The following is a 27,727-nucleotide window of genomic DNA, read 5'->3' on the forward strand; positions in this document are numbered from 1 at the left end:
AGTCAAAATAATAAAGGACGAGACGGTAAAATTACTAATAAATCAACAATTTACCGAAATACCCCTAGGATCGGAATGCCCCGAGCAAACCGATGCCTAAGGGCATTAAGTAAAAGTCGGGTGGTTACAAAATGCACCAACCCGAGCCTAGGCTAGCTGGTGCATGCTAACACACCACGGCTAGCATGGTGCTAGCCACGGCAGCCGGCCAAGGGCAGCAGCCGCAACCAAGGCCAGCAGCTAGTTGGGTCGAGGCTACAGCCGCAAGCCGCGCCTTGGCCGCAGCTGCTGGGCCGTGGCAGCAGCCAAAAACCGTCTACCTTGGTGCTCCTCTTGGGGTGTCACGTGGCAGCCGGGGATTGTCATGTATGGGGATAGGTAGCCGGCCAAATGGAGCTCCTTGGGGATCAAGTTTGGTCCCCTCCCCTCCTTGTGGTCCTCACCAAACTCTTCTCCTAAATATGCAATTTGTTGATTTATTAGTTGCCTGATAATTAATTTTATTTTTGTTTTAAAAATAAAAGGAATAATCAATTCTCCCACATTGATGGAAGAGCAAATCTCACTCATGCTTTTCCCTATAAATACCCAAGTTGTGGTATTAGGAAAATCACTTGAGTAAGGTGTTAAAAAATGCATCTCCATTGAGAAGACCTTTAAACACATATAATTACTCGAGTTTAGGTCGGGCTTAGCTAACCTCTAAGCATTGGACCTTTTCGGGGTCGTGTTGTGGGTGGACTTCCGTTGGAGGTCTTCGTGCGAGCGAGACTAAAAGCTTTGCGAAGTAAGAGCTCTTGTAGTGAGCGAAGCACGCGTCAAAGGTATTAATCTTTCCTTAATTCTTGTTGTTTAAGTTAATTATGTCTTGTGATTATATTAATTGTGAGTGTGGTCTTGGCTCGGGTTTTCTTCCGCGGTGATTTAGAATCAACGAAACCCAACAGGAAAAACGTTGCCACTCTTCTTTCCGATCTTGGTTGCTTTTGGGTCCATTGTTTGATTCTATAGCTGATGTAGCTTAACTCCATCTCTCGTATTGGCTAATCAATGAGTGGGGGCATGAGAAGTAGGCTTAGCTGCTCTCATGCAAAACAAACACTTTCTAGGCTCTTAAAGGATGTCTTAAAAGATAAGATATGGCTATGCGCACACAAGCTAACTTTAGGTATGAAGTTAGTTCTCAAGCGATTCCCTTGTTTACTTCGCATCTGAGGTGCAACCTTAGCCTTAGAGAGCTTATTTTGGAAGCTACTCTCCTATAGTGAGGAAACAAGGTTAGGCGTTGGGTAGCAAAGCGCATCTATTTCGATTACAAAAGCGACGAGGGGTGCTAACCCAACCACCCAACCCAGCAGGTCAGGGGTGGGCCGGTCATGGGTTCGAATCCTGAAGCCTTTCTTGTGGATCATCTTGTTGTTACCAGATCATGGGAATAACAGAAATTTTTAAATGAGCACGAAATGTCAATAAAAGAATTATTTCATTATTCGTTATTTCCGAGTCTTTTCATTGCATTCACTTACAACAAGAAACAACCACCTGCATTTTGGTGTATTCTTTTTTCTTTCCTTAGTATTTTGTTCTGTCATATTCCTAATAACTTATCCAATTACAACGTATTAACCGCTAATGCACCTTTCTTTTATCAAATCTCAGGGACATGGTCTAATCATGAAGGTAGTATTTTATTATGGTGTAGAATCCCAAGTTTTTATGGATTCCTTCTTTGTCACCGGGGTTAACCCCAAAGCCATAATGTCTCAACATGAGGAGGTCGTAGAGAAAGTCTTCTTTTTTACTTTATCTTAAACTTCGTGAAGAACTCTATTCTATCTCTTCCTCGTTACGAACAAAAAAGTAAAGTTCTTCACGAACCCCAGTTATACACTCTCTTCGTTCTACGAACTCTGGTTGATTCTAAACTTTGTTCGTGAAGGAACCGGACTTTTAACGGGTCAGTTATTTTTGATGCGCCACTTTACCCTGAAAGGAAATGAGCTTTGCTCGTTTGGGCGCTAGGCGCTCTTGTGGTTCACGAGAAGGAAAAAGGACTCATCCTTTGTTGCATCTGGCACGAGATGATACAGAGAGAGCTTTGTCTATCAATGAACAACAGATTAATGGAGCTCTTGGCATTGCTTTCTTTTTCTTTCCTTTCCTATCAGCGAGTTCCGATCCTAATTCATGTACAACATCGAAAGGGGTTTGGGAGTCACACAAATTCATGTATTGTTGAGAGGTGTGATCATAATTCTTATAAATTTCACAAGATATAACACATAAAGGCATTGAATTATAATCATGTGAGTTAAAGCCAATACCATGGCCTCCCTTGGAGGAAGAGAAGGTGTGACATTATTAAGGAGTTGACTTTTTGGCTCATGAAATCCTCCATTTTCTTGGACATCTTTGTAAATTGGTTAGTGAGATTGGCGATTGCATTTGCATAATCTAAAAAATACACCGCTTCTTTGCTTGAGGAGGTCTCTCTTTCACCCTTATACCAATATTCATAATGTTGTGAAACCTGCTCGATGATGCTCTCTACCTCATCTTCTCCGTTGTTCATAATAGGACCATCCGCACCGGTATTAAGGCTTGTCCTCACTTAGTGTGAGAGGCCACAGAAGCTTTGAATAATTTCGAACCTAAGGATCCATGATGAGGGCATTGACGTTGAAGTTCTTTATACCTCTCCCATGCCTTAAAGACTCTGTGTTCTTTTGGAAAAAACCTTTTATCTTGGATCAAGCATCGACGATTTTTCTATGGTTGTAGAACCGCCTCAAGAACGTTGAGGAAAACTGATCCCATATTGTAAGGGAATTGGGAGGCACCTCCTTCTCTAGCCATTCCAAGGCTTTCCCAACAAGAGAGAAGGGAAACATCTTGAGCCTTATGTATTCTTGGATGACACCATTGATCTTCATTGTGTCGTGATACTTCACGAACTCCTTACGATGCTCATGGGGGATTTCATACTTTCCAGCAGAAAATTGTTTACGCACAATCAATGTTATCAAATGTGGCTATATCTTAAAGGTCTTTCCTTGTATATTCGGTATCAAAATCCCACAATCAATATGACCATTGATCTGCTACTCTTTGTTGAGTGTTGCTTCCAAATTCTAAGCCGAAGAAAGGATTGGAATCTAAGCTTGAAGAAGAAGATCTTGGACTAAGTTCATCCTCACTTGAAAAGGATGAGGGAGTTGAGGTTTGGTTGACCAGCATTGTAGGAGTGTGGTGATGAGTGTTGATGCATCTACTTCAGGATTTTGCTTCTCTTATGAGTAGGGATAGAGAACGTTCCAATTTGAGATCAATATGAACAAAAGATCTTGAACAAGTTTGTCCCCTTATTCATACAACAAAGTTAAGCACAAGATGAGCAACGACAATTAACTAAAGTAACTAACATAAACAAAAAACTATGGACTGGTCTCAATAAGATAACACAAAATGGAAGTTGTTCCTTGGCAACGGCGCCAATTTGGTAAAGGATTAAACAGGTCGTCAAATGAAAACCTCTAAATCAAATACAATTTATAAAACCTAAGCAAACCTAACATGAGTATAGCGAAAGGAATGGAGTCTATCGAACATGTGTATTATTCCAATAAAAGGTTCGGAATTAATTAGGGAAGCTAATTATTCTATGAAGTCAAGTGATCATAATGTCTAGCTGGAGGCTGCTTCCGATCAGTGAGATTAATATACTACTGTATAGGATAGCTCCTGTTGAGCTATCACCAGGCTCCCAGACTGGCCCACGGGTTGCGCACTCACTGCTGGAAGAACAATCAGAAGGGCTCATCAGCCCAATAGAGTCAACCTGCAGGCTGACCAAGTAAGATACTCCTCAAAGGAGATCATACACCTATAAATAGAGGTTAAAGTACAACGGAAAAGAGGTTAGACACATAAGTTATTACACTTTATACATCTCTCTAAGTACACTTTCTCTCTCTAAACACATTCTAACTTAAGCATCGGAGGGGGGTTCCTCGAGCCACCCCCGAGGTCAGTTCACGTGTGTTACCTTGCACAGGTCATCAACGGGACCCAGCTTGTGCCAACAGAACCCTTAGATCCACACCTGGAACAGTTGGCGCTAGAAGAAGGGGTAGGATCATCTAATCTGAGGTTCACCAGCTGAGCAAGGGACTAGTAGTTGACAGAGCGCCATGGCCAGAGAAGAAACTGTACAAACACCGGTCTCTAAGGCTATCGAAGGCAACCAAACACCACAAAAAACAGCGTTAGTAACTCTTGATCCAAAAGGATCGATTAAAAACCCAAATCCAATATCTCTCAGAAATCTAACCCAACCGGATCGGCGTCTGCTGCAGCCAAAGCGGCGGCGAAGCCAGTAGATCTGGTGGGGTCTAGTTCCTCTTTTAAGTTTCGAATGCCATTGATAGGCGCGAACAATGAACCCATCATTTCAACACCAATAACCTAGAAACCGCAGCCCGTCAATATGCCAGCCATCCTGCAGAACCTCTCTAAGTGTAGTAAAGAGCAGTTGGTAGCCATGACAACAGTCCTTACTAATTTCGATAAAGGGACAGCCTCCCCACCAGTAGCTACAGCTACAGAGCCAACCGTAAAGAAGGCAACACCTATAACTCTCACCCCGGAGCAGAAGGAGCTGGTCCAGCTGAGGAAGAAGATGTTGGAACTGGAAGCTCGAAATCTGAATCGAGAGTGGAGTGTAGAGGAGGCAGCCTAAGATAAGGGCAGCCCGGAGACTCGAGTCTCCCGCGGCAGATCACCAGCCTCTAAGCGAGGACAAAGCCTAGACAAGGAGAAGCGAGCGCAGATCCAGGTGATTGCAGATGATTCCCCATTTTGCACGGAGATTCTGGAGGAGCCGATGGAGAAAAAAAAGATGCCTAGTTGTAAGTACAATGGTACCAAAACACCTAAGAACCATGTTTCAGCGTTTGAGAACCACATGGAAATCTACACTATGACAGACATAGTCTGGTGTAAGGCATTTCCACCGACCTTGGAGGGGTTGGCAGCTGAATAGTACGGAGCCATCCCGAAAGGATCCGTTTATTCTTATAATCAGCTAAAGAGAATGTTCATGGAGCACTTTGTCACCCCTAGTGGATCGTACAAAAATGACCACCGAGTTGATGTCATTGGCTCAAGGAAAAGATGAGCCCCTAAGAGAGTTCATCACTAGATTCAACAAGGACGCAACAACCATCCCAAATATGAGTCAAGAGGTAGCGCTGCTAACAAGGCTCGCCATTAAGAGCGTACATGGGGCAAAAGAGCCTCAAAACGCTAGCTGAAGCGTTGGGAAAAGTGCACAAGTTCAAAAAAACAGATGAAACCGACAGGGCAATGTTGAACAAAAACGCACCAAGTGACATAATTAAGCGAGCTGAAGCCACTCGAGCAGAAAATACAGCCAGGGTGGACCAGCCCAGCAAAGCTGAGCAAGGTCGCAGGGATGCAGACACGGCAGTGGGAGTAAGAAGATCTGACCAGAAACAAGGAGGCAGGCCTGGAAGCTTTGATCAATACACTCCGCTCACCCATTGTCAAAATTGTTAATCGATTTGTGATTAAGCGCAATTAAAATAGCTCAAATAAATAATGAAGCTCCCACTAAATTCCGCTTCCAACTTAATTAATCCGATTAATTAAGTCGGTAGACCTAATATTTTGCCAAATTAAAAAAAAAAATTGCAAGTGCCACTCAAAACCGAGGCTTATCCTACAAAATTTATCTAAATTAAATAAACATAATAAAATAATTAAAACGGCAATAAAACGCAAAATTACATAGTCGACCGCACGTAAGTGGAACGCGCACCTAGACTAGCTAGGCGCGCGCCATTGTGAGACATGGCTGCGTAGCAGCTCGGGCAATACGGCATAGTGCGTACAGCCGTACCACACCAACACATCACTGCTAGGTGCTCCCGTGGGCATCCTAGCAGAGTTTGCTTTGGGCTGCAAGGTGCAAGGCGGCACGCACTTGGCTGCCTGCCCATCGCACCACACCAAGGCTGCGCACAGCAACCTGCTCGAACACAACGCACACACAGCATGCACCAAGCTTTTGCCCCATGCGCGCACCATCGTAGCACTGCACACACCGATGCGCACAGCACGCATCGTCAGCAGCCACATGTGGGCTGCTGTGTAGTCCGGCTGGTCGGGAGATGCTTGTGCTACTGTGCCTCGGTTTGTGTGCAAGTACCTCAGGATTATTTCCCGATTTTCCGTGTGACATTTTTAATCAATTCTAAATTAATTTTAGAATCAATATTTTTAGCAAAAACGAAAATTAAAACAAGTCCAACTTAATAAACAAGTCCAACTTTACTTGTGAATCTTTGAAAAACTACATCCTCCAATATGAAGATTAATTAAAATTCAATCACAAGTTTGAAACTTTATGATTCCAATCAACTTAATAAATGATTAAATCAAGAAAGTTCAAGAAACAATCATGGAATTTAGTAACACAAAGTTCCAACTAACTAAAATAATTAAAGGTTAGATCTTTAGTACTTAAGAGCCTCAAAACACAAACTTTTCACACTTAAAGCAATTTATTTGCAATTATGTGAAAATTTGAACCAATCATTAAACACCAATTACTACAAAGTAATCATGCTCAAAAGTAGTCTAAAATTATAGAAGTATAAAGGAAAGAACCAAACACAAAATCACAATTAATATTCCATTAAGATTCAAGGTTTAAAAGATTTAAAAATTTTCGTCAAAACGAAAAATCCCTCGAAACTGGCATTTCTGGGCAGAATTTGGCTTTTCCAAAACCCTAAAAGGATCAAAATATTTCCAGAACATCGATTCCACCCAAAATATGTCTCGGTTTCACCCTCGGTCTTGCTCGTGTTTATAGGTGTGTTCGAGGGTCAAGGCATGTGCTACAATTTCCAAACGGACTGAGTTTCGGGTTTGAGACAAGGGCATCATGAGCTGCCCTGCTTCTTGCTGCCCCCTTAGCCTTCACCCCATCTGTCCCTTATCCTCCACCACACCAAAACAGCCAAACTCCCCTGCTCCCTCACTCAATCACTACTATAACCCACAACCAAACCAGCCACCATTCCCAACCAAATCATAACCCACAATCACCACCAGACCACCATTTCAGTCCACCGAAAATAGCCGCATAAACCCAATAACACCACCTGCACCACCGTCAACCTCCAACCGCACTCTACTACTCACCAATTACAACAACCAACTGAACCTCACCAAACCACAACTCCGACCATCAGCTCCCTATCTCCTTTCTGCCCTTAATCATCTCTCACTCCCAAAACACCGAACCAACCCCCTTCACTTCACCAAACTAGCAGCTCCTCACCGCCACCAGCACCACCGTCAACCCACACCAAAAACAGCCACACAACCTCCACCTTCCACCAGCCACCGAAATCACCATCAATCCTAGCCGCACTTCACCTCTGCCCCAACCTCACGCAGCAGCAACCGTGCAATTCCAAACCGCCAACAACCAGAGCAGCCCGCATCTCTAATCTTCACCTGCCATCATTTCGCATAGAAACCACCCAGCAGCCCCTACACCTCTCTAGCCACCAACCCGTATCATACCTGCTGCTTTCCCAAACTGCAGCCCATCTATAACACCCAAACATCCCTCACAACAGCCACCTTAACCTCACGTTCAGCCACAATAAACACCCATGACTCCACCAAACCATCTCCAATCACCACCGCAGCCAGCCAAACCTCCCTGCTCTCTTGTACATTCCCTCACAACCGCAACATGCCGCATCTCAGCCCACGACTCCACCTGTTCCCACTGACCCACTCCCTCACGCAACACCAATTTCAGCCACATCAAACCACTGCACGCCGCACCCCTGCACCAATCTCCACCTCACGCACACCACAACAACAACCACCAGTTCGCAGCCCTGACATCTCAAGCCACCGCAACAACTGCAACCGCAATTCGGCCCCTTAATTAAGCCCCAAAATCAGAGTAAATTGCAAGTTCATTTGGGTTCGGGCAAACTGCATAAAAGTTCGATCGAAGTGCCAAAAGTGTCAAAAACGGTCAGGAAGTCATGACGTTTTCTAATTTGAAGAGGTGTGGTCGAACACACCCGTGGTTCGATCGAACCAACCCATAGTTTGGCCGAACATGCCCTTGGTTCGACCGAACCACTTCACGAGCTTCGCACATGATAATTAATAAGATCTAATGGTTGAGATTGAAGATCGAAGATGATATTCAATGATAGCCATTGATGATGTTGATGAGCGGCGGTGATGAAAGTTCAGAGCAGCGAAATTTGAAGAAGAAGAAAATGAGTTTGGGGGGGTCAGACGGTTTCATTTTGGTGGGATTTGTTTTCTTTCCATTTTCATTTTTTTGTTTTCCTTTTCCTTTTATTTATTTTCCTTTTCTTATTTCTTATATCTTCTCTAGTTTTATTTTATTTTGTTTCTCTTTATTCTATTTTCCCTTATTTTATTTTTCTATTTTTATTAACTTCGTAAAAATACCCATTTTGAGGGTAATCATAGAGAACTATTATTCTACACTCTTAATTAGTTTTAGGAGAGCTTCTCTCTCTAGGTTTAGATTAGGTTTAGAGTAATTTAGAGAGAGAAAGTGAGGATTTCTTCATTGTTGATCTTGGATTTTGAAGAAAAAGCTTATTCAACCTCTTTGTAGATCTTCAACCTTCAATCAATGAGCATGTCCTTAATCTTTTCTCATTATCTTGCTATTTGATTATTATTGTAGTTGTTAGTATTGCTTGGTAATCATGTTTATGCTCGATTATTTATTGATTAATCTTGTTGTTAGCATGATTAGTGAGTAATTTCCACATTAAGGGGATGGTTGTTATTTAGTTGGATCTTGAGTATATTTTGGGTTTGGAGTTGATTTGTTTGTGATTAAAGTCTTTATATGCTTAACGTTCTTCAATCTACTTGCAAAATGCATGTTATTATTTGATTGAGGGTGAATTATTGCTTGATGATGCGATAGCGAACTTAGCAAGATTCATTTGTATCAATTGCTCCTTGATTGCACCTCTTAGTATATGGTCCTAATGTGAGAACATAGAGGCTATGTTAGGAGAAGTCAATTGACCCTGAAAGTTGGATAGATTGAACCCCTTATATTGATATTCATGCATGTTTAGTTCATGATTAATTCAACTTATATGCCTTTGTTTATGTTTGAGTGAATGTTATACCTAAACCATTACCCTTAATGTTTTATTTCTTGTTTTAGCATCTTTAGACTTAAGTTTACTTATCTCCTATTCCAGACTAGCTTAGTTGTCGATAACATTTGGTGGTGATTATTCGTTCCTTGTGGTTCAAACCCTATGCTTGCCTTATACTCGTATTGGGTTTGTTTAGGTTGTATAAATTGTATTTGATCTAGGGATAGGCATTTGACGACGTGTTTATTCCCTTGTCAAATTACTTGATTTCACCTTTTAATATATGGTTCTAATGTAATAGCATAGAGGCTATGTTAGGAGAAGCCAATTGACCCCGAAAGGTGGCTAGATTGGATCCCTTACATAGATATTCGAGCATGTTTAGTTCATGATTAATTCAACTTCTATGCCTTTGTTTATGCTTGAGTGAATGCTATACCTAAACCGTTTCCCTTAGTGTTTTATTTCTTGTTTTAGCATCTTTAGACTTTAGTTTACGTATCTCCTATTATTCCGGACTAGCTTAATTGTTCAGAACATTTGGTGGTTGACAAGAGGAAAATGTAGGTCGTTATCAACCTCTCCCTAGAGCCAAACCTAATTTGTAAACACTCGACCAACCTAATACAAGTATATGGTAAGTCAAGGGTCGAACCCAAACGAATGAGTAGGAACGATGCTATAGCCTATGTCAAGCTAATTCGAAGAATATAAATGGTTGTGGTTGGTAACTAAAATGTCAAAAAGCTAGACAAATCGAAGAATTCAATATGCTAAACACTAGGGATATAGGTTCCACATGCAAGCTTAATGAATATGCTAATTTATAGGTCACTCAATCGATTCAACATCACAAGGGAAAAACAATAGTTGCAATCAAAGGAATCCAAAAGCTATCTCCTATAAGCCAAGCTAGGGTTCACTATGAATAGCTAACAAGGGAAATCACAATCAAATTCAATCAATTAAAGCAATTCTCAAATAAAGGGTTCATGTCATTGAAATTTGCAATGCAATCTAGATTACTCTTATAGGTTGATCACTCCTAGTTTAATTAATCACATGCACAACTATGTCAACCAATTTAATTACAACAATCCAATCAATTTAGTATCATCAACTAGCAAAAATCATCAATCAAGCATGCTTCCCCTTCTCCCTAGCAACTAATCTACTCACTAATCATGGTGAAATTAAGGAACAAAACAAATTCAATCAAATTCATATTCTTTTAAAGCTTAATCAAAGGAAAATTAATCAATCAACGAATTCTAGAGCAAGGAATGTAATCTCAATAAAAATTCAAGAAACTAGAAAGAATTGCATTAAAAGTAAATCAAAGGAAAGAAATCTTACAAACTTTCATTGAATTTAAGAGGGAATTTCAAGATCCAATTGAAATCTAAGATCAAATTCACTTACAAACACGTAAATCTTAAGCTTCTCTCTCTACTTTCTCTCTCTACTATTTTTGGAAAATCATATCTAAAGTACAAAAGTTCTGTCGTCATAAAAAAGAAAGTCAAAAGCTATAAATAGAAAAGGGGGCTGCATAGGGCCGTGCGCATGCACCACCAGCCGCGCGTGCGCACAGCTGGGTCTACGCGCACGCACCCCTGTGCCGCGCGCACGCACCCTTGTGTGGTGCACGAGGCCTTGGCTCCTTCGCTTTGCTTGATCAAACTCCGCGATCCCAAGCATCCCCATCATCAGTGCACTCGAGATGATGCCCGCGAGCAAGGCAGTCCCAAAATGAGCAAATTGACTTGATTATTCACCTACAACACACAAATAAAACAAAGAGAGAAAGCATAACAAAATAAAACTAAAAATAAAACTATGAATTATTAACTAAAAATATGAAAAACTCGTAAAAACTAATCGAGAACCAAAGTGAATTATAAAAAATGGAAAATCAAATAAAACTAAGAAAATTATATGAAAATAATGAAAGAAAATAAAGAAAATGAACCTAAATCTTATTCTTTTAAGCTCCATAAACGATGCTCATCAAATTCCCCCAAGCTAAACTTTTGCTCGTCCTCGAGCAAAATAAAATCAAACCCAAGGGAAAATGATGACACTATTCAAGCAAAGAAAGAAACAAGAAAACTAGAGAAGATGAGAATATACACTAACTCACTTTCGTAGGAATCACGGTCAATTTTAGCAACTAAAGACAAGCCATTTAAACCCCTAGATCGCCCTAGAGGACGAGTGTTGCTCTCGTAAAGGTTTCCAAAGAGGTTAATCTATAATTCTTTTTATTAAAAGGGAGGCAAAGCATAAGAAAAGAAAAGAGAAAGTTTAAAACCTTGAAAAGAAAAGAAATGCTTATACAATGGACTTTTGCACATGATCAAAGCACGAAGGGTATCAAACTTTCTAAAACAACAATGGTAATCACGTTTTAAGATATCGAGGGTTGATTGAAACATAGGGCATGCTAAGTGTAGAGAACTAATGAGGCACAATCCACTTTCATCCCAACTAATCTAACCGCGTTCCCCCTAATGGCTTCAAATCTTCCCTTAGTAAGCGTCTCTATGGTTCCTCGTAGGAACAGGAAAAGAATAAAATTTGAGGGTTCTCGACATCTTGACCTAGAGAATCAACAAAACATTCTCAAGAGCATCGTTAGAAGTGAGCAATTGCTCATGCATTGAAAACACAACATGATCAAGAGAATCAATCAACATGCAATTTTCTAAAGAAGAACTTGGATACTTCATGCTATCATTCAAATCAAATTCTATCACCTCATCCCCTACTTTGAGTGAATATTGTGCACTTTTCACATCTATCAAAGCACCCAAAGTAGCAAGGAATGGTCTCCCTAGAATGATAGGAATATTAGCATCTTCGTCCATCTCAAGCACCACAAAATCCACCAGAATAACAAATTTCCCAACCCTCAAAGGAACAACCTCTACCTTACCCTTAGAAAACTTAATTGACCTATCGGCCAATTGCAAAGTGATGTTAGTAGGTAAGAGTTCGCCTAGATCAAGTCTTTGGTACACCAAATATGGCATAACGCTAACACTAGCTCCAAGGTCACACAAGACATTCTCAATTTGCATTTTATAAATGGCACAAGGGATGGAAAACTTTCCGGGGTCTTTTAGCTTAGGTGGCATCTTGTTCATTATGATTGCACTGCAATTTTCGGTCAAGTTCACCGTCTCTATTCCATCACAAGTACTCCTACCACTCAAAATGTCTTTGAGTAATTTTGAGTAGTTGGGAATTTGGGTGACAACTTCGGTAAATGGTAGAGAAAGGTGAAGTTTCTTGAGCATGTCAATGAATCTTCCAAATTGATCATCTAACTTCTTTCTCATGAATTTTTTGTGGATAAGGAAGCTTGGGTTTCACAATTTCTTTCTCCACTCTCACCTCACTAGGCTTCTCAATCTCAACCTCACTCAAAGATGCACCATCTCTCTCATATTCAACAAAAACTTCCTTTGGGACTTCCTTAGTTTCACTCTTCTTAGGCAAACTTTCCTCAAGAACCTTACCACTCCTTATAACAATAGCATTCACGGGTCTCTTGGGATCTAAGCCTTGGGAAGGTAAAGAAGAAGGACTAGCATGGTCTTTCAAAGCATTAGCAAGTTGAGAAATTTGGTTTTCAAGCACCTTATTATGGGTCATCATTTCATTAAATTTCTTGTCACTTACGGCCATGTAAGTGTTCAACAACGTTGTTTGATTTTCAATGATTTCTTCCAAATTTGTTCTATGTGAAGAAGAAGAGGATTGAACATAGGAATTATCATTTTGGGCCTTTGGAGCAAAACCGGGTGGAGGTCCTCTTTGAGCATTGTTTTGAAAATTGCCTCTACCTTGATTGTTCCAATTACCCCTATCTTTATTTTGACCATAACCTTGATTATGGTTACCACTACTTTGATTATGATTCCCAGAACCTTGGTTTTGATTACCATAATTTTGGTTTTGATTTTGGCTACTATAACCTTGATTGTTATAGTTACCTCAAGAACCTTGGTTCCTATAACCACCACCTTGGTTATAGTTGTCAAAATTGCCATGATTGTTGTAATTCCTATTCCATTGACCTCTTTGATTCTCAAACCTAGAATCATGATTGTTTGACACATAGTTCACATGCTCATTCACATTTCCATCTTGATCATCACAAACATCCATACATGCATGAGGGCATTTAGAAACATCATGCTCATACGACCCACAATCATCACAAACCAAGCATCCACTAGGCATGTTACTAGAAGAAGGAAGGGGTTGAGAATTAGAAGACGTACCTCTCCCCTTAGTTTGGGAGGGAAGACTTGAAACTTGGTAGGTAGCACTTTTCAACTTTGCCTTGATAGCGGACATCTCCTTCCCTAAGTTCGTCATTTGTGAGGATAGATTGTTGATTGAATTTAGATGATCAACCGAGTACACCAAAGATCTACTCTTGCTAGTTGACTCTCTTTCTCCATCTTGCCAATCTCTATAATACCTTACAACGTCTTGAATTATGTCCACCACTTCCTCTTCTGTTTTGTTCATGATAGGACCTCCGGCTCCTCCATCTAAACATGATTTTCCTAGAGGGCTAAGGCCTCCATAGAAGATTTGAATCGTTTGATAGGTTAGAATTCCGTGATGAGGACATTGTCTTTGATACTCTTTGTATCTCTCCCATGCTTCATAGAGGCTCTCACTTGGCTTTTGTTTGAAACCTTGAATCAAAGCTCTAGCCTCCGCCGTTTTCTTTTGTGGATAGAAACGGGATAGAAATTCCTTGGTAACCTCGTCCCATGTCCTTAGAGAATTCGACTTAACCTCCTTGTCTAGCCATTCTAAAGCACGCCCTATGAGAGAAAAGGGAAAGAGCTTGAGGCGGATGAATTCTTGAGAAACTCCGTTCACCTTGATAGTATTGCAATATTTTTCGAATTCCTTGAGATGGTTTAGCAGGATTTCATGCTAGGCCCCACTAAATTGTCGCCTCTCTATCAAAGTGATCATTGCCGGTCTTATTTCAAAATCATTTGCCGGTGTTGTAGGTGGAGAAATTCCACTCTCAAATCTATATGCACCGGGAATCCCCAATTCTTTCAATGCCACTCTCGGATTTTCTCCCATTCTTGCTTGTTCCTCTTATTGTGGTTCTTCTTCACTTAAAATGCTAGGGCTCAAAGATCGTCTAGTACCCCTTAACCTTGCAATAGTTCTCACAATTTCCGGATCAAATGGCACTAGTGAATGACCACGTGCTCTATGCATAAAATCTCAAAAGAAATGGTTAGTAGCACGGTTACAAGTGTAGCCTAAAAGAAAATCTTTTTGTATTTTCAATTAAAGGTGAAATAGACTCAACAACTATAACAAGGCACCAATATCATTCCCCGGCAACGGCGCCAATTTTGACAAGAGGAAAATGTAGGTCGTCATGATGAGATAGGAGGAGCTACCCGTGTTTATGAGGATCTGACTAACCAGCTGGTTGGCGACCTTGCATTCAATGACGACTTGGTCGTCATGCGGTCGGCGAACTTTGCCCCGGTCCTTCTCATTGATGAGGACGTTTGGGAATGTTCAACTTGAGGACACCTGTCCATCATTAACCGAGTGAATCATCCTCTTCAGATGATCCTTGGTGCCCCGGATGGTCGGGCCACCACTTGCGAATCCGCCTGCTATAGTGTAAATTGGATCCTTGTCGGTATCCAAACTACTAGTAGGCTGGACAGTTTTTTACGACTGCCCCGGATTCGTCTTAGAAGTCGCTTTGGACATCAAGACATAGGACTTCAACAAGCCCTTGTTAGCCAGACGATCCAACGTCCGCTTGAGACTATAGCAGTCGTTGGTGTCATGGCCCACATCCTAATGGAAGTGGCAGAATTTATTCTTGTTTCGCGATTAAACAGAACTCTTCATAGGATTCGGCTTCTCAATAGTCAGTCGGTCCTTCACCTCTATGAAGATGGTGTAACAGTCTTTATTGAATTCATACCGTGAGATATACAGTTTGAATTCCTTCTTCTTCTTTTTGGACGGCTGATCAGGTTCCTCAACCGCCCAGACTTCTTTTCGCTTTTTGCTTTCTTCAGCTTTCTGAGCCGGATAAGCAGTCCGACTCTCCTTTTTCCTGTCGGACTTCTTGGAGTCCGATTGGTGGCTGGACGAGCAGAGGTCGGTGGCTTGAATAAAGCTCTCTGCCTCTATCAACGCCTCTTGAAGGGTGAAAACCCTCTTTCGGACAAGGTCGAACTTAAAGGTCGACTTGTCCTTCAGACCCTTGAAGAAGTCTGTATAGGCTACCTCGTCAAACAGCCCTTGGATTTGAATTCTCACCAGGTTGAACCGCCTGACATAGGAGCGAAGCCCTTCTCTATCTCCCTACCGGATGGTGCTCAAGTCAAGACTTGTTTTCTTGGCAAGGATGTTCATTGAGAAGTTGGAGGCAAACAGGAAGGCCACCTTCCTGAAGCTGTCGATACATCCGACTAGCAGGTTGCCAAACCATTGTTGGGCAATGCCCTTCAATGTAGCCGGGAAGCACCGGCACCACACAACATCCTCCAGCCCCTGCATGTGCATGAGGTTAGAGTAGGCCATGAGGTGGTCCTCTAGGTTGGTGGTACCATCATAAGCACCCACCACCACATTCTTAACCTTGGCCGGCTGTGCGGCCTCGGTTATCACCTTGGTGGAGGCAGAAGTTTGTTCACCAAGTTTGAGCAGATGGAGCTGCTAGTCCAAAGGTTGGACATTATATGCCTCCTTACCCCCAAAGAGGGTCGGCCGCATGAAGTGAGGAGAATACGGACCGTAGACCATAGGAGGTACATACGGTGCATTCCCAATCATCTGAAGGCCAGAATGGACGGTATTACCACCTGTGTGGCTCTCATGTAAGGATTGAATGTTCCTTGCAGATGTATTCTTAATGCTGTCCGAAAATCTCAAAGTAGAGGCTGACTCAGACAGTTGCTGACTCCTCCTACGCTCAATGATTTGTCGAGCGTCAGGACTAGATTTTTTGTTACCCACCAGCTGTTCCTCCCGGCGGGGACTTCTTGGATTCTTATGGGCAGAAGGATCTTGGACCAGTCTAAGGTCTCGGCTGCCTTGTCCTTTGGATGCAGAGTTGGCTGCCTGTCCCTGATTGGCTTCCTCCTCTCTGGAGGAGTCTTCCTGGCCGACTGACCCTTGCTTGGGCCAGCCTTACTTTTGGTGATCAGATCCTTGATTTCACCCTTTAAACTGGTCATGAATTTCATGAGTTCGTCCCGAGTGAATGAGGCGGATCCGTTTGCTCTTTGGGTTTCCCCTTCCGGCTGACTAGGGGGCCTGCTAGTGCCCGCCTGGCTTGCACCCCATTCCAGAGTGTCTGGGACGGATACACTTGGTGATTAGAGAGCCATCTTTGGCTATGTACGTTTCCACCTGAGGATCATCATCCTCGTGGTCAGTAAAGATCTCCGGCTGATTAACCGTTTGGTCAGGAGGCGGTACAGACTCTTGAACCATCCTTGAGGTATTCTCCCCACAGACGGAGTCAACTGTTTTGGGTGTTTTTGTCCCTCGGGAGAGTTACAGCTCGAGGACTGATCCGACTGCGCCTGTACTTGCAAAACAACAGAGACTCCGGGTGTTTAGAGCTCCGCCTCTAACGATCAAGTTAGTACTTGAATGCGAGTACGAGAAGGTGCGGAAAAGGAAATGAGATCTTCTCGGGTTCCGAGATCAGGTGTTTCTCTGATGTGAGAGAATGTAAGGTAAGTGTAATAAATGATTGAATGTCCCCTAAATTTGGGGAATATCTACATATTTATAGGGTCATTGGAGAACGTGCCCCTTCTTGGTCATTTGACCTAGATTTGGTGGGCTGAGCCATTTTACAGCATTCTTGGGAATTGGGTGCGCCGCTCTGGGTCCCTTTTTTTGCTCGGTTTCGTTTCGCGCCTTCTATAAATATCTACTTGGAACCCGATTTTAAAAGAGATTCTAGACATATTTTTTATCATATTCTTAGCTTAGTTGAGAGCTTCTCTCTATAGTTTTAGGGTTAGTTTAGGTGTAGATTTAGAGATAGAAGGTAAGGAATTTCAATGGTGATTGAGAGATTGAAGATTCAATGGTGACAATTGTGTTGAAGATCTTCTCTACTATCAAAGAGCATTTCTAACTCTATCTCATTTTATTGCTTTGTTTAATATTCAAGTTTGTTTGGATTGATTTTGATGTTTGATGCTTGATTAGTGTAGTTGTTCTTCATATATTGTTGATTTGTTATTTCCTTAGTTGTTAATTGATTAGATGATGATGTTAGAGTAGTTGTTTAGCTAGGGATTAGGTGAAACTTGGATGATTGATTGATTGTGCTTAATTTGGGAATTGTGTTGATTAATTGTTGAGATTAAAGTGATTTATGGATGTTGTGCATGTGTGTAATTCGATTAGGGCTTGAGAATTATGCTAGATTGCATTGTGAGTCTACATTGATACGGACCATTGATTTGTAGCTCATAATTGTCGATTAAGTTCGGTTAGTGACATTCCTAGTTAGAGTCTATCGTAGTTGGCGCTAGTTAGACCTCTAGGAGATAGCTTGTTGAGCTCTTTTGATTGCTCTTACCATTAGTCTTCGCAACCTTTGATTTGCATGTTGTTCAAGAGTTGCTGCAATTGTCATGATTACTTGTTGATCCCCGTTCCTAGTGTTTTATTTCCTTGGTTAATTGTTTTGTTAGTTGGTTAGTGTTTACCTTTTATCCTTAGACTTTGACCTAGCTTAGGCATTGATTGAAAGCATTTGAACATTACCGTTCCTAGTTGTTCGACCCTTGACTTACCTCTTTAATTGTATTTAGGTTTGTTAAGTGATTATAAATTTGTTTGACACTAGGGAGGATTAGTCAACGACCTACATTTTCCATACGTCAAAATGGCGCCGTTGTCGGGGAACGGTGTCTATGTTTGAGTGTTTTTGATTGCTTGAGTCTGGGTCTTTGTATATACTTTTTTTTTATTTGATTTTTGCTTTTTTTGTACAAAAAAAAAAAGGCATGTTTCTCATTTCCTCAATATGATTATTAGCCTTTTTGTGAATATTTCAATAGACTTAAGGGATTTTTAGACTATAATCACTACTACAAAAATAGGCTAACAAACCCGTCCAAATTGGCTTTAGAGACCCGTCTTGAACGGGTCTCTATCTCAGAGGTCTGTTTGATAAAGAGACCCCCTCATTTAGAGGGGTCTGTTTTTAAAAACAAAATGACCTGATATTAGAGTTAGGCGGTTTGTTAGGCGTGGTGTATAATAGTTATATTAGAAGGGAAAAAGACCCATTATGTGTGACATGGGGTCTTTTTGAGGGGAGTGAAATAGACCTGTTATGTTATATAACGGGTCTGTTTGATCCCTTTATTTTCCAAAAAAAAAAAAAATTTAGTGTAATATTTATTTGAATTTTGAAAGTTTTAATTTGTTACCGCTCCATTTAAATTACTGAAATTTTAAAATTTGAATTACACCAATACAATTCAAGATTAAATAAAATAACATTAATAGTATAGAATTTTACAACTACAATTACTCAATCACCAACATAAAATTAAACCTCTTTGGTTCAACAAGTTTAACAAAGACACTTAGCATTCAAGAACACTAACAAAGTATTGTAATTGATGTGGAAAAAAAAGGTATTGCAATTCATAAACTTGCCAATTGTGATTATTTGGTAATGGAAAGCTAACTAGCTGAAGAAGCCTCAACCATAATCATATATTTTCTTCTCATAATCGGACTTTTGCTCACCAAGTCACCATCTCCATCCAATTCATTTCAATTACTGCAATTGTCACGAACTGGAAAACAAATCAAACACAAAAATTCAAAATATATTAAAAAATCAAATTAAACCAAGCATAATTTGGAGTAAAACATCATATTTTCACCAACACAACATTCAATTAATAGATCATGAGCTTCTTATTTTAGTCATTGTCGCTGGAAATAAGTAACAAAATGTATTGAAAACTCAATCAAGTCACAGAATATAATGACTATTGACTATTCTATTCAAACCAAGGTAATTGAAGTTTAAAATCTTTGGGAATTTAGTCACAAAGCTAGCTGCTTACTGAAAATTTAAGTAACAATTAAGGTTTATGACATACTGTGATGCTACCGAAATTCCATAAAATCGGTAAAATCAGAAATAAGACATTTGGGGAAAAAATGGAGAAAAAAAAAGTCAAGAACAAAATTAAACAATAGATCTAGACATTAAGTCTTAATTTAATTAAAAAAGTTTAGATTATAGAAGAAATTAAACCGAAAAAAAACAAGGAACAGTAAATATTAATATGAAACGAGGATTGAATTGGAAATGGAAACTCAATAAAATCCAAAATTCAAGATAAAAAATTTCAAAAAAAAAGATAAATTCACCAAATATGAAAACCCAATAATCTTCATGTCACATATAAACTCTAATAACATAAGAAGTATAATTATACTTAGATTAATTGAGGTTGTAGAAGGATTCGAAGTTAATAAGGTTGCCGAGCCTTTTACAAACTCTTCTCGTCAAAACACCGCAGATCCAACGGCGACAACCAGGACAAGAAGTACAAACCAGCAGCACCACCCATACGAGTCGACAGAAAGCAGTGAACAAAAGCAAAGGGTGTTGAAGCTAAGCTGTAAAAATGATTGTTCCATCCTCAAAGTGCAAGCTCGGGGAGGGGGGATTGCTCCAGCTTTTGGGTTAATAATTAAAAAAAAATGGAGGAAATACATGAAATAAGAGATAAGAGGATAGGAAAAAAAATAATGAGTGGATGAAGGGAGGAAGAGTTATGTTTGTGAAAGTATGAAACTTTAGCAGCTATGGAGTTAATTTCAAGGTGAGTAAATAAGGGAGAGATGGGGGTAGAACTTGTGACTTGAAACTTTGTTAGGAATTCCAAAAAAGGTTTGATTTAAAAAAAATAAATAAAAAAGAAATGCAAGAGACCCTTTTATTTGGACAACGGGTCTCTTATATATCTCTACTTTTTTTTTCCAAGTAAGAGAAGTGGGCCCTCGTGCACATAAAAGACCTGTAACAATGACAACGGGTCTCTTATATCTATATATATTTTTATCCACCAAACATAGTGGGTCCACATGCACATATGAGACCTGATATCATTGTTATTAGATCTCTTATTTCAATCAGACCCGTTGATTGAGAAAACGGGTCTTTAGTTAGGGGTCTTTTTTCCAAGTTTTGTAGTAGTGAATTGTTGTAGTCTTTGGGAGGCTTGTCAGATTTGTTATTTTGGTTTGAATGTGCAAACTAGGAATGAAGTTGAATGCATGCATAATGGTGAATTTAGAGCATTTTCAATTAATGATGCTTGGGATTTCCATGTTTGGTTTGCTTGGGATGTTTACAATAAGGGTAATCATGTTTCTAATGTTGATGTTCAATGTCTTGATTCTTCTAATATTAGCATGATTTCCCATGGTTTGTCACATGATCCCATTAGTGAACCTAGAACAAATGATTTCAATTCTATTTCCCCTTTTGTTCATGATGATGAGGTGCATGCTCAAGTTGATGCTAATGGTGCGTTTCAATTTTCTCCATTATTTACCATGCCTTCTTGTAATGTGCTTCGTTCCCTCAATAATAAATCTCATATGCTTGATTGTACCCCCACTCCCCAATGTGATGTATATGCTCATGATCTTAATGTTGATTCTTCCAATCTTGGTTATACTTCTTCTTCTTTTGTTGAACCTTAATCTTCTACACCTTTTGAATCTCTTGTTGCTACTTTAGAAACTCAAATTAGGCATATTGAGCTTAGTAATGATCTTGGGCCTAATAAGGAGTCAATTCTTAATTCTATGAGAAGTCAATTGGAGATGATGAAAAAGAGTAAGGAGTGTCTTAAAAAGGGAAGAAGGAGACGTGGAGAGCTTGATAGCCAATTGTCATCTTTGATGCTTGTGTGTGAAAACTTCAAATCTAATGTGTGTATTGAGGATGATGATGAACATTTTGAACAGCCAAGAGAGTGTAAGGATCCCATTGTTGATCATTTGAGTGATGGTGAAGAAGTTGAGAACGAAGAGAGTGTTAAATTTGAAAATCCTAACCCTCTTTCCCCATCTTGATGAGCCTCAAGTGTATGTTTGTGAGCCTTCAATCTATGAGTACATAGACTCTTTTGAGGTAATGTCCCATTTGTTTTTTGAGAGTCATAAGACGACTTATAGATTTTTGGATGAGTTCATCGAGAATGCTTTTTGGGACTTTGATGAGTTTGTGATGACTTTACCTCCATTAATGTACGGTTTTAAGGAGTTGGGTTTTGAGATAGTTGAAGGAAAGGTTGTTTATTGTGGTGGAAAGGAGGTTGAGGTTGATTCCCTTGGAGTTTTTGAGCTTGAGGGAGGTGTAGATTGTGAGAGTTCTTCATTTGAGGACTCTATGATTGATTTTCATGCCCTCATTGGCGATGTGAGACCTTGTGTTGAGGGAGTAGCTACCCCTTTTCCCATTTCTCATACCCCTTTTTCTCAAAGGTTTGACCACATCCCTTCTTGCCCTATTTTTCTCCCTTCCTATCTCAAAGGGCCTATTGGGGAGCCCTTTTCTATAGAAGATTTTCATGTCCCTCATTTCATCATTGTTGAGGAAGAGAGGAAATATGCCAGCCAAAAATTTAGTGAGGAGGATTTGCCTTTTTCTTTTTCTTTCCATTCTTCTTTTCCCCCTTCTACTTCTTATTCTCTTGAATTTCCTTTTGATCCTTCCTCTTCTTTCTTTTGGCATCTCTCTTCTCACTTGCGTGCAATGATCTTGTTGCACGTTCTCTTTTTGTCATGTGCCTACTTGTTATCTTACGAAATGTGTAGTAGTGCATTTCACAAGCTCTTGCGTGCGTTGAATTATTATTTTCTAGAGCGGTCAAGCTTGGACCTTAAGCAAGCCTTTCTCGGGAAGTAACCCGTGTTTTATTACTTTCATTTTCTTTTCTTTTTAGAATAAATTTTCTCTCATTGAAATGTTTGTGTGCCTTTTTCTAGGTACATGACTCGATATACTTTGGTGCATTGGTTTGAATCAAGAATCAAGGAAGATTGACTCCTATTTGGCTAGCATATGAAAAACAAGATTCAATTCTAGAGGAAATTAGCTTTGAAAGGTTTAATTGGGTCATTTGCGAGTATTTACACCCACCTAAATCCAGTAACATCTTTCCTCGCTCTTTCTCTAATGGTTGATGATTTGTTGGACATGTGTTGGTATTGTTGGTTTGATTTCTTTCTTTTCCCTCCCATGGAATATTTTATTTATGTTTGAGCATGTTGTCTCATTCAAGCTTGGGGGAGGGTATTCTATCATGTTTGGTGGGATTTTTGATTCATATATGTCATGTACATTTGTATATGCATTTCCATGTTCTTTTATCTTGAAAAACTCCAAAAAGATTTTTGTTTCTTTCAAGGCAAATTTGCAATGTGTTTTGTTTTGTTCTTGCTTTGGACATCATACTTTTGGACTTGTATAGTTAAATGTTTTTCTTCTTAAATGGTAACGGTGTGAACGGTTTGAGAGTATCTTTGGTTGATTCTAAGATAGAGTATGCTAAGGTAGTCGTTTAGAACTTTTGGGACCTTGAAGCCGGATTCTATTGTTTTTGAAAATTTGCAATTGCTCCCTTTTAGTGAATTTGAAACTAATAGTGAGTTATTGCTACAACCATGTGAGGTTTTATGTCTTCTTGCTTTCAACATTTTTTGATTGAGCGGCGCATGGATCCTTGGCTATTGTATGATTTATCTAGAATTTGACTTTCATCTCCCGAGATCGCGACCGAGCCATTTAGGAAGGACAAAGGCATCTTTTCGGGGTGGTAATTTTTCCCTTTCTACGATAGTTTTCTTTTATATATTTTTGGTTTTCATTTTCTTTCTTGCTAACCATTTGAGCCATATACCCTTCTCTTCAAGCCACATCTTTAGATCTTGAGCCTTTTGTTTCATTCTTGTTCCTATCATTGGTTTTTGTGAAGCACTTGGTCTCTTATGTTGGAGTTTTGGTGTATGAGAATGATTGTTTGGTTCTTATGCTGTAAGCAAGTTTGTGTTGTATAAATTTTGTGAATAAAAAGCAAATGCAAAGTTGAAAAAGCCGTCCATAGTTAAAAGACTCGAGGACAATGAATAAAGTGAAAAATTGAAAAAATTGAAAAAATGAGAAAAATCAAAGAAAATTCAAAATGCTTTGGAAAAAGTAATTAAAAAGTGAAAATGAGAAAATTCAAAAAATATTTTGATGTAAGTGTCTTTCTCCCTATTTTAAGCATTGAGGACAATGCTTTGTTCAAGCTTGGGGGGGAAGCGTTCGTACGCTTTTTGTACATATGTTTGTGATTCTTAGCTTTGAATAAGCTTGGGGGTGATATGTTTTTGTTTGGTGAATACTTGCTTTTGGTGTTAAGATTTGGCCAATCTTTGCTTCACAATTTAGGTATACCACCAAATTTCAAATTTTAGCCTACCCTCGCCCTTCTCGCCTTTACATTACAACTCTTTCCAAGACCTTTTGACCTTTGTGGTTGAGTCACTAGTCGGTGGAGGGAGATGTAGGTCAAGCTTATAGAGCGGGATGCAATAGTTGAGACATCAAGTAGCCTCAAATCTCTTTCTTTTTCCGGTTCCTTCGAGGAACCATTGAGATGCTTGCTAAAAGTAGATTTGAAGCTAATTGGGAGAATGTGCTAAAAATGTTTTGAGATGAAAGTGACTTGTGTCTTGATAAGTTCTCTATGCTTAGCATGTCCTATGTTTCAATCAACCATAGATATCTTGAAACGTGCACTCCCTTACTTGTTTAGTAAGATTTGGATTCATTTATGCTTGTACATTTGCAAAAAGTCCACTCATGAACATTTATTTTCTTTCCTTTTCTTTTTGCTTCTTTTTCATGATTTTCCTTTTTTGTTTGGTTTATAAGAGTTACGGGTTAATCTCTTAGGAAACCCTTACGAGAGCATTACTCGTCCTTTAGGGCAATCTAGGGGTTTAAATGGCTTGTCTTTAGTTGCTAAAATTGTCCGTTATTCCTACGAAAGTGAGTTAGTGTATATTCTTGTCTCCTCTCTTCTTTTTGTTTGTTTGAATAAGCTCATCATTTTACATCCCTTGGTTTTGTTTTGCTCGAGGACGAGCAAAAGATAAGCTTGGGGGTAATTGATGGGTGTCATAAGGCACCCATTTGATGAATATTTAGGTTGTTTTTACCTTCTTTTTATAGGTTTCATTCTTAATAAATGCTTAGTTTTATGCTTTTGCTCTTTGTTTTACCTTTTCTCTCTTATTTTGTGGTTTTGTGCATTTCTATAGTTTTTCTAGTCTTTTCTCCTTTATTTGCTCTCTTTTCATGGTTGTAGGTATTGTACGAGGTCCGGGTCTTGATATTGGTGGTTTACTGAGGTGGAAGATGCTTTTGGAGCAAGAACATGGTAATAGGAAAGCTCAAAATGTAAGGAAGTGGATTCTCCAAGTTCTAGCTCTTGTGCTCTCAAGCTGTGCTCTCATGAAGATAGGGTGTTGAACCCACTGTCAAGTGCTTTTTGAAACTGCCAATCTTAGTGTTCATCATCATCATATTGTGCGCTCATTCGAAGCCATTAGTGAACGCACGAAGCCTCGAGAAGAACCGAAGAAACCCAGAGGAGCGCGGGTGCATAACCCACGGGCGCGGGCACGCCACTCCGGGTCCCTGTTTTTGCTCGGTTTCATTTCGCGCCTCCTATAAATATCTACTTGTAACCCAATTTTGCAGGAGATTCTAGACATATTTTTGATCATATTCTTAGCTTAGTTGAGAGCTTCTCTCTTTAGTTTTAGGGTTAGTTTAGGAGTAGATTTAGAGAAAGAAGGTAAGGAATTTCAATGGTGATTGAGAGATTGAAGATTCAATGGTGACAATTGTGTTGAATATCTTCTCTATTATCAATGAGAATTTCTAACTCTATCTCATTTTATTGCTTTGTTTTATATTCAAGTTTGTTTGGATTGATTTTGATGTTTGATGCTTGATTAGTGTAGTTGTTCTTCATATATTGTTGATTCGTTATTTCCTTAGTTGTTATTTGATTAGATGATGATGTTAGAGTAGTTGTTTGGCTAGGGATTGGGTGAAACTTGGATGATTGATTGATTGTGCTTAATTTGGGAATTGTGTTGATTAATTGTTGAGATTAAAGTGTTTAATGGAAATTGTGCATGTGTGTAATTCGATTACGCCTTGAGAATTATGCTAGATTGCATTGTGAGTCTTCATTCATACGGACCATTGATTTGTAGCTCATAATTGTCGATTGAGTTCGGTTAGTGACGTTCCTAGTAAGAGTCTATCGTAGTTGGCGCTAGTTAGACCTCTAGGAGATAGCTTGTTGAGCTCTTTTGATTGCTCATACCATTAGTCTTCGCAACCTTTGATTTGCATGTTGTTCCCGAGTTGCTACAATTGTCATGATTACTTGTTGATCCTCGTTCCTAGTGTTTTATTTCCTTGGTTGTTTGTTTTGTTAGTTGGTTAGTGTTTACCTTTTATCCTTACACTTTGACCTAGCTTAGGCATTGATTGAAAGCATTTGAACATTACTGTTCCTAGTGGTTCGACCCTTGACTTACCTCTTTACTTGTATTTAGGTTTGTTAAGTGATTATAAATTTGTTTGACACTAGGGAGGATTAGTCAACGACCAACATTTTCCCTACGTCAGGTGTAGGAGTGAATCTAAATCAAGGACTTAGGTTGGGTAGGATAGGGTCCTACTGTGTAGCAAGTTCAGTCTGGAACTTGTGAGTAAAGGTCTGAGTATAATAGGTTGTAACTTGTGTTCTTGCCCTATTATAGTGGATTGGTTTGGTTTTGGAAATCCCTTAGAGGGTCGAAATTTTACTTCCAGTTGGGACCTGGAAGGTTTCCTTGTAAAATATTGTGTGCATTACAAGTTCCTTTGCATTTTGTTTTAAATTCCGCAAAAGTAGTCAATAAAACTCACATACAATTCACCCCCCTCTTGTAGTGTTCATCTCAACTAACACTTTCCGTTTAAGGCTGCATTATGTGCCACTTACCTTAGGCCATATTCAATAACATAAATGTCACAATCAGTACATTTTGATCATATTGCTGAATTTCTTTCTCTTGTTAAGTTTTGGCCTGAAAGGAATAGTGTCCTTCGAACAAGTGTATTATTCCGATAGGGGGTTCGGAATTATTAGAAAGCTAATTTTTCAGTGAGGTCAAGTGATCGGAATGCCTGGGTGGATGCCGCTTCCGATCAGTTTATTAATGCATAGTTAATATTACAACTTAATCTTTACTGAACCCTTCGGGTCACACCCAAGCAACTAACAAGCCGAATCGACAAATTGATTAGGAATTAATTAATAAGTCGACCGAGTAATTAATACTTAGACGTCGGAAATTCAAGCTTGGAGCGTCAAAACTGAGCGTTGGAAGTGGAGTCCAAAATGGTAAAAAGACGAGATGTGAAAACAATAATAAATCAACAATGACCAAAATACCCCGAGTGCTAGGGGCAATGCCAAGCTAGCAGCCCGCACCTAGTTTTGCGAGTGCTAGGGGCATTGCGAGTGCGGCTTTGTTTTTGGGTTTGTTTCCGCGGTGAGTCGGACTCACCAAACCTCAACAGCAGTATCGGAGCCTCACTCGTTTATTTTTAAAATCATAATATTTTTCAAGGTGTTTTTATGGCTTAATTTTTCTGGTTTTAAGTTGCTAATTAGATTAGTAGCTCGTTTTATCCATTTTAACCTCGTATTAGAGCTGACTTCAGCTCCCGAACCTAGATTTTGACCCAAAAATAATGAATTTTGGGTGGAAAAGGCGTTTTGGAAATGGTAGTAATTTGTGTTTGAAAGCTTGGTTTTATTTTTTCACATAATTGCAAATTAATTGCATTAAGTGTGAAATTGTTGTTCTTTGAGGCTTCTAAGTACTAAAAATTCAATCTTTAATTATGTTAAGTGATTGAAACTTTAAAATTACTAAATTCCGTGAATTTTTGTTGAACTTTGTTGATTTAATCATTTCTATGTTGATTGGAATCATAAAGTTTGAAACTTGTGATAGAAAATTGTTTATCTTCATATTGGAAGATATAATTTTTCAAGGATTCACAAGTATTAAAGTTGGAATCTTTATTGAACTTATGTTCATTTTTCCCAAACTCCCTTTTACTTTGTCAAAATCTCAAGATTAATTTAAACCAATTTTATTAAAGAATGGTTCTTGGTAATAATTTTGGTTACATGCACTTGGATGATTTTTATTTAGGAAATTTTGACTTTTACCACCTCCAAAAAACGACTTAATTGATTTTACCACCTCCATAAAAAAAAAGATTTATTTTACCACCAACAAAATTTCCGAAAATTCGATTTTACCACCAAATAACGGATTCCGTCCATGAAACC

General features: G+C 39.4%; 1 long non-coding RNA gene, 1 other non-coding gene and 1 pseudogene across 2 annotated transcripts; 2 read left to right on the top strand and 1 right to left on the bottom strand.

Moving 5' to 3' along the window:
• Positions 1-2,656: 2,656 nt before the first annotated feature.
• On the top strand, positions 2,657-2,752 carry LOC145590422 (small nucleolar RNA R71; annotated as a pseudogene).
• An 11,096-nt stretch (positions 2,753-13,848) lies between these two features.
• On the top strand, positions 13,849-13,954 carry LOC145590472 (small nucleolar RNA R71). Its single transcript, XR_014102066.1, has one exon. It is a non-coding gene; the product is annotated as a small nucleolar RNA R71 (small nucleolar RNA).
• A 4,800-nt stretch (positions 13,955-18,754) lies between these two features.
• On the bottom strand, positions 18,755-20,207 carry LOC145587669 (uncharacterized). The gene is made up of 2 exons (XR_014101347.1): positions 19,730-20,207; positions 18,755-19,075 (listed from the first exon to the last, which is right to left on the bottom strand). It is a non-coding gene; the product is annotated as an uncharacterized LOC145587669 (long non-coding RNA).
• Between the last annotated feature and the right edge of the window lie 7,520 nt (positions 20,208-27,727).

Source organism: Chenopodium album, chromosome 17 (genome assembly GCF_948465745.1).
Source record: "Chenopodium album chromosome 17, dcCheAlbu1.1, whole genome shotgun sequence".
NCBI classification, from domain to species: Eukaryota; Viridiplantae; Streptophyta; class Magnoliopsida; order Caryophyllales; family Amaranthaceae; genus Chenopodium; species Chenopodium album.